The 7,333-nt window shown below is 48.1% G+C and overlaps 1 long non-coding RNA gene across 1 annotated transcript in view; it reads left to right on the top strand.

The window, feature by feature from the left end:
* Positions 1 to 5,840: 5,840 nt before the first annotated feature.
* LOC123521566 overlaps positions 5,841 to 7,333 on the top strand; it is a 138,464-nt gene continuing 136,971 nt past the window's right edge. Inside the window, exon 1 of the long non-coding RNA XR_006679987.1 lies at positions 5,841 to 5,863. This is a non-coding gene — a long non-coding RNA (uncharacterized LOC123521566). The remainder of the gene's footprint in view (positions 5,864 to 7,333) is intronic.

Below are 7,333 nucleotides of genomic sequence, written 5' to 3' on the forward strand. Positions count from 1 at the left end.
ATCTCAGCGCTAGCAAGGGTCTCTACATGGGTGCTCCAGTATGAAGGGCTGCATTGGGGTAGGTCCATGTGGCCTCTCCTCAGGGATGTCTTGCAGGAAGTGAGCCTTGCCAGCTAAAACAGGGAACTAGCTAAGGAAGCTGCACCCTGGTCCGACCATCAGAAAGCAAGAGACCCGAGAACTCGAAAGGCAAGGCTCAACGGAGCCATTTATCTCTCCACCCTTCAATTAACCCCACAAGTGTTTATTGGCCAGGTTGGCACAATAAACTTTAACTATATTACTCTACAATAGCTTAATAAGAAAAGAACAACACAATAAAAAAAGTGGGGGAAAGACATGAACACACAGTTCCACAAAAATGAAATACAAATGCCCAAAAACATGAAGAAATGCTCACGATCACTAGCCATCTGGGATATGCAAACTAAAACTACAATGAGATTCCACCTTACATCCACAATACTAGCCCAATTAAAAATAAACTACAATAAATGCTGTAAAGGTTTTGGAGATAATGGAACTCATGTATACTGTTGGTGGACTTGTAAATACATATAGCCACTACAAAAAATAATATAAGGATACTTAAAGCAATTAGGAATTGAAATCCCATACAATCCAGCAATACAATGATTAGGCATATGCCCCCCCCCCCCAAATAAGAGATATAACATGAGTGGATGTATGCTCTCTCATGTTTATATGTTTATAACAGCCCAGTTCACAATAGCAAGAAAGTGGAAGCAGCCCAACTGCCCAAACAGTGGAAGAATAGATCGAGAAACTATGGTCCATATACACAATGGAATAGTATGCATCCCTAAAAAACAGCGATGAAAGCATGGAACACCCACATGACATGGAAGGACCTGGAAACCATTATGTGCGTGAAGTTAGTCAATCACAAAAGAGCAAATACTGTATGAGTCTACTACTATATGGAGAAACATCAATTAAACAAAGCCTTAGATACCAATTTCCCCCCAAAGGGGTAGAAAGGTTGAGCACACCAATAAAAAAACTCTGGATATTAATCAAACTCTTATAGAGTTGAAGACAGAGATACATACCAAAATCATAGGAGACTTTAAGAAACCAATCTGTGTGAAGAACAGACCAACTAGAAAGTCTCCACAAAGAAACCAAATAACTAAGCTACACAATTCACCAGATTGACCTCCTAGACACACACACAACAACAACGCCATACACATTCTTCTCCACTGCACATGGAGCGTTCTCCAGAACAGACCATACAGTACACCACAGAATAAGCCTTCAGAAATTGTGACACATACTGAGACTACACAGCATCCTCGTAGATCACAAACCTATGGAATTATAAATAAATAGAAATATCAGGGGGGAATTCAAATAAATAGAAATTGAACAACACAAGCTTAAAAATGAATGGGTAATGAAAGAAATAAAGAATGAAAAATGTAAATTCCTGAGAACAAATGAGAATGAAAAATCAACATATAAAAACCTTTGGGAAACAGTAAAGCAGTATGCAGAGGACAATGTATAGTAATAAAACCTAACATAAAAACAATGGTGGATGGAGCATTTTGGGTGAAGTGGCTCCGACCCCTGAGAGCCAAGCCATGCTGTCCTGGAACGCTAGGAGAATGTGCCCAGTTCCGTGGAACAAGAGCATGAAGAGGATGAAGAGGGAGCCCTTGATCGGAACTGGAGGCCTGGAGTCAGGGATACAGAGCAGGAGTGCCTCCAGTTTTGTATAGAGAAGAAATGACTACTTCTGACCTTTTTTTCTTTCAATTAAACATAAACCAATTCATAAGAAAATACTCCAGTCAGGGCAAATTTCAGAAAACTTCTATACATGACCCTAATTCCTCCAGCGTATAAATAGCAGAAAAATAAGGACTGCAAAGATCATTACAAGCCAACTGCCCAAGCAAACAGAAGTGATTTTACCAGACCTCTAACCTGCCAGGAAGCCCTGGTGGCATAATGTTTACACGCCGGGCTGCTAATCGGAAGGTCAGCAGTTCGAAATCACCAGTCTTTCCCCGGGAGAAAGACGGGCTTTCTCCTCTCATAAGCAATTACAGTTTCTGAAACTCACAGAGGGCGGTTCTAACCTGTCATTGTCCATGAGTTTGGGTTGGCTTTTAGTCACCTACCAGCAGAGGGCGCGATGGTATCAGGAATACATAGAAAGGAAAGCCAAGGCAGAGATTTAGCAGTGGGTCAGGTGAGTTAGTCACTGCCCTGGTAAGTAGCTGTGACCCAGATCAATGCCAAGCGAAGGTAAACAGTGAGGAGAAGACCGAGGAGAATGGGGTCTTTCAGACAAATCTGGGGCGTGGAGTAATCTCATCAGATCCCTGGGGGCTGGAAGAGCCATTAGTTCCTGGAGTCTCCTTGCCACTCACTCTCATGGATCAGATTCTCTTCTAAGCAGGAGGACTGTGTGTGTCTGTGTGGGTGTTGGGGGTGGGGGTGGCACAGACCCTTGAGGAGAGGGACAAATAAATGCCCCTTGTATAAACAGCTTCTGGAACACAATGCCCAGCTGTGAATCTGCAGGGAAGGCAGCGTTTTGAGTGTGGAGGGAGTTCAGTGTCCCTTCTCCTCCCCTCTGCAGTCCCAGAGCGGCCTCAAGCACCAGCTGCCCAGCGCTGAACTCTGCCTAGTGCACAGCTGCCCAGTCCCCAAGTCCAGAGGCCTGGGGCAGGGTAAGGACACTTCTGGGGCTGTGCTTGGAAGGAAAGAGAGGAAAGTAGATGTCAGTTTGCAGAGGCCTGACACAGAAATCCTCCATCCTAGGCAGAGCCAGCATCCTGGGAAACCCTATAGGTAGCTGGGGCCAGCTATCGTCTGCAGGTGACTTCTAAAGTTCCTTTCAAAGGTTCAGTTCTTTGGCTATTTTAGAGGCAATGACTTTAAGGTCTGGAGTGCACCAGGTTGAACTGCATTGAGAAATTGCCATGGTGGTTTGCTTACCTTCCAAACCAAACCAAACGCACTGTCATCGAGTAAATGCTGACTCATAGCAACTCTACAGGGTAAAGTAAACCATCCCTGTGGGTTCCTGAGCGTGTAATCATGGGAGTAGTGTGGGAGTCTGGGTAAACTAGAGAAATTCATAGCTACTCATATGTATGTAAGAGAGAATTTTATATGAAAGAGCAATGCTGCATTAAGAAAACATCCCAGCCCACTCCAGATCAAGTCCATAGGTCTGATACTACGCTATATGTCGATACTAGTCTGTAAATTCCTCTTTAGTCTCACACAGTCATATGACACCAAAAGCAGGAAGACCACAGGCCAGTGAGTGGAAAGACTTGTGGATCCAGTGGTGGTGGGAGCATCTCAGCGCTGGTGTGGGTCTCCACATGGCTCCTCCAGCTCCAGGGCTCTGGCTCTATCAGCGTAGCTCCATGTGGCTTGTCAACAGGAATGTCTCCCAGAGGGTCTCTCTGTGTTCCGCCTCCAAATGAGGTCATCAAACTGTGACCTGATTAACTGGCTAAACTCCACTCCTTCACAAATTGACAGGTTATGTAATTGCCACAAGTAGAAAGCCTAGTCTTTCTCAGGTGGTTCTGCTGGTGGTTCCACATGCTGACTTTGGGTTTAGCAGTCTGAGGCCTAAGCAAGTGCATTACCAGGCTCGGTCCTGTCATTCATACATAGCAGCTAGGATTGGGTGCTGATCTTCAGCCTCAGGTGGATTTTAGTGGCTACAACTTGTAGGTTAGCCTGTCAGGGATGGTGTGGGTATCTTCATTTGGTATTTACACTCAAAATCATTGAGGTTCCTTCTGGCACACCTGGAGACAGATTATTTTTTAACAGTTGAAGAACCTCCCAGTGGTCCCTGTTGTTCTTGGGTATTTGCAGAAGAAGGCTGGCGTCACAGTATAGAGAAACCTCTGCTGGCCAGATGGATATCTGTCAAGGTGCCCAGCCTCGGGGATAGAATTTCTGTGGACACACCCTGAGAGATATTGGTTCAGCTGGTGTTCCCTCTGCCCGTGAAGCTGATGTGGTGGGCCTAAGAGGAAGCTGTGGAGGCATGTTGGATTGCTGGGCTGGGATCCTGCACCTGACAGATACTAGACACTGTCTGTGGCTCAGAGGCCAGAGATCAGGTGGGCTGCACTGAGACCGACTTCGATCGATTGTGTAGGAAATAAGCTCCGGTGAGGCTGAAGCAGAGGAGAATCCCTGGAGGCCTTGCTCTCCCGGTTATGTACTGTATTCATTGTTCTAGATGGTGAACTGGATGTTTCTGGGCTCCGAAAGAAGGTCATTCTTGCTCTGATTTGCACTGCTGTTGGCAGGGCTGCTCTTCTCTCTAGGCTAGACGGTGAGATAGCAGTTTGAATTTTGGTCCTCCAGTGAGTCCCAGTTCTCTTCTCATTTGTAAGCCAGTGACTGACTCTACATGGCCCATATACAGTCATGGATCTTTCCTAAGTGGCTTTAAAGCACAACACTTGAGGCGATTGAGGAGGAGACATATCTTCAGCAGTTTCCAGACCACATGAACATGTAGACTGGAACATGGCGTTTCCATTCAATATATGCTACTGCAGCTACTTGAAGTACTAGCCATCCAAAGGTAGTGTAGATCGATCGATCCTTGTGCTCCACACAGCCACTGTGGTTTCCTTGTCCTTTTGGCTGTGGACGAGTTCTGAGGAAGAATAATGGGTGCTCCTACAAAATGGATCCAGTGTTTTGCCAAGTGAATGCCAGAAACGCATCCAAAGGCGGGTGTTCTGCCCTGAACCCTCTATACGCCCTAACTTTCGACTGACAGTACTGCACAGCACGCACTTGCACAATTAGGCTTGGGTACTTTTTCCTTCACAGTTCCACGAACCTTTAGCAATATCCCAAATCTCATTTTGTGAGCAACTATCACCAGCTTGTTTAGAAACCCTTTCTAAAATGGGTTGTGAGTGGTGCTACCTTAGGAAGAATGTCACTGCCTTTGACTACTGTGCAGGGTGGAGCATGTTTCATCTGATACAGGACCCACTGCTTACTAATGAATCATCACAAAACCCACTGAAGCCCACTGGCATCCAGGCCATATTGACTTATAAGGACCCTAACTATATAGTTTTCCTGAGCTAGCATGTCTTGCTGGGTGCTGACAGCCCATTCTTTCTGCCACAGGGTAGATGGTGGGCTGGAATCCCTGGCCTTGATCACCTACGGTATGACAGGAAGCGAACACACCGAAACCTGTGGACAAGGTTTTAGCAGTTCTAGAAGAAGGGACAATGTGTGTGCTGTTTATCCTGCAAACGTGAGGTGTCTTTCCTCTGAAAAATCAAGTAACTCCTAACATTCCCGTCTGTCTTCATGAAAAATCAAGTAACTCCTAACATTCCCTGCCATCAAGTCGATGCCGACTCATAGCGACCCTAGGGCAAGGTAGAACAGCCCCCTGTGAGTTTTGGAGGCTGTAATTCTGTAAGGGAGTAGAAAGCCTAGGCTTTCTCCTTCGCAGCAGGAGGTAGTTTGGAATTGCTGACCTTGCAGATAGCAGCCCATCACGTAAACACTACGCACCAGGGCTCCCTAAATGTCCAGGAGAATGCACCCCAAATAAAGAGGCTCAGAGGATGTGCGGGCTGTGATGTGGCGGGCGGTCACCCACCTAACACACCGCTCACCAGCTCGTGATGCACGTGGCGATGAGGCGCCCCTTTACTTGAGCAAGCTCAGTCTCTGCTCTCTCTGGGACTCAGCCTCCTCTGCATGGCGCGGCCCCGCCCCTCTCCAGGCCCCGCCCCCACAGCCCCGAGCAGGACGGGTCCTTTCTGGTGACGTCATTTCCGCCCGACGCAGGGCAGCAGCCGGCGCGGAGGTACGTGCGCCTCAGTGTGGTACTTTCGGCCCCGCGCGCTGCCTCTCCGGGCTCGGCGTCCGGCAGACGTTACCGCGCCCGCGCCGCGTCCGCCGCGCCGTTGGTCGCCGTGACCCCTGGGACGTTTCCCGTTAAACCCGCCCCGGGCCGGGCGCGGGCCTCTGGCTCGGCCCTGGGCACCCCTTGCCCCGCTTAGATCCCCTCCCAGCCCCTCCTCCTCGCCCCGGAAAGGCCCAGCCGGGGGCGGGTCCTGGCCTGGAGTCCGCTCCGTGGGTGCGGGGTCGCAGCCGGGAGAGGACCGGGCCCCAGACTGGCCTTTCCTGAAAGGGGGGGGGGCAGTCGCGCGGTCATCAGTCCCCCCCACTGACCACCGAGACCCCGACCGCATGTCTGAGTTTGTCCCCCCCGCGGTTTCTCTCCCGACCGCTGCTGACCCTGGGCTGTGGCTTGTCCACTCGGGGTGCAGCACCCCACTTGGGGGCTTCTCCCCTGTAAACCTCACCCCGGAGATCGCTTTTATGACTGACCCAGGTTCCTTTAACACCCTCAGGCCGTCCATCTCGGCTCTTAGGGCAGCGTTGGCCCAGAGCTCCTCTGGTGGGGGCAGCATTGGGCTGCTAACCTCCAGGTTTGCAGTTCGAAACCAGCTTGTGAAAGAGGCAGTTCTATCTTGCCCTGTAGGGGCGCTGTGAGTTGGCATGTGAAGGTAGTGAGTTTGGGTTTTGGTTTTATATTTTAGTAGAATTCGGGTTTTTTCCACCCTGTTGATTTTGTTTGTTAATTTTCTTGCCCTGTTCTGTACTAAAATTTTTTGTCAAAAGTCTTAAAGAATACCACATTTTCTTGTTTTCAGTCATTTAAATTGGTCATGTATCAGTTATCACATGAAGTACAGAAGCTCTTCCTGGAACCGAATTGTAACTATACGCATATAAAGTATCTCTTTCCCTTTGGTATATCTAACTTAACTGTGATTTTTCTCTACATGTGTTTGATTTCACTGTGCATGTACTTTGACGTATTCCCCCCACCCCTAGATTCTATCGCAACTTTATTTTTACTAGAAGACAACACAATATCCAGTAATGGAATTGTTCGAAATGATAAGATATCTTTGTTGAACTTAACTGAGATTCTCTTTATGAATCACTGCATGGTGGTATTTGAATGTTTCAGAGATGTATCAACCAAGGGTTGTTGATAAAGGTTCCGTTGATATTCACGGAATTCTTGTTGCCATCGGCACTCCAGTCCATTCTGTTAGCGATGCCCTTTGACCTTAGGGCGCCTTGCTGGGTGTCCAGGCTGTCATCTGTACATGAAGAAGTTCCCAGGTCTTGAGCTCCAGGTGCCTGCCTTTGCTGTAGCAGCCGATCGTTGAACCCCTGCCCCAGCACCATGCCTCCTTATTCAGTCATTTAGATATTCCTAAGCTGCAGTGTGTTGAGATTCCTTGCATGATGCACATGG

The sequence above is a fragment of the Echinops telfairi genome, unplaced genomic scaffold (assembly GCF_000313985.2).
Source record: "Echinops telfairi isolate 266 unplaced genomic scaffold, ASM31398v2 ScPeMD7_24;HRSCAF=84, whole genome shotgun sequence".
In the NCBI taxonomy this organism is placed as follows: Eukaryota; Metazoa; Chordata; class Mammalia; order Afrosoricida; family Tenrecidae; genus Echinops; species Echinops telfairi.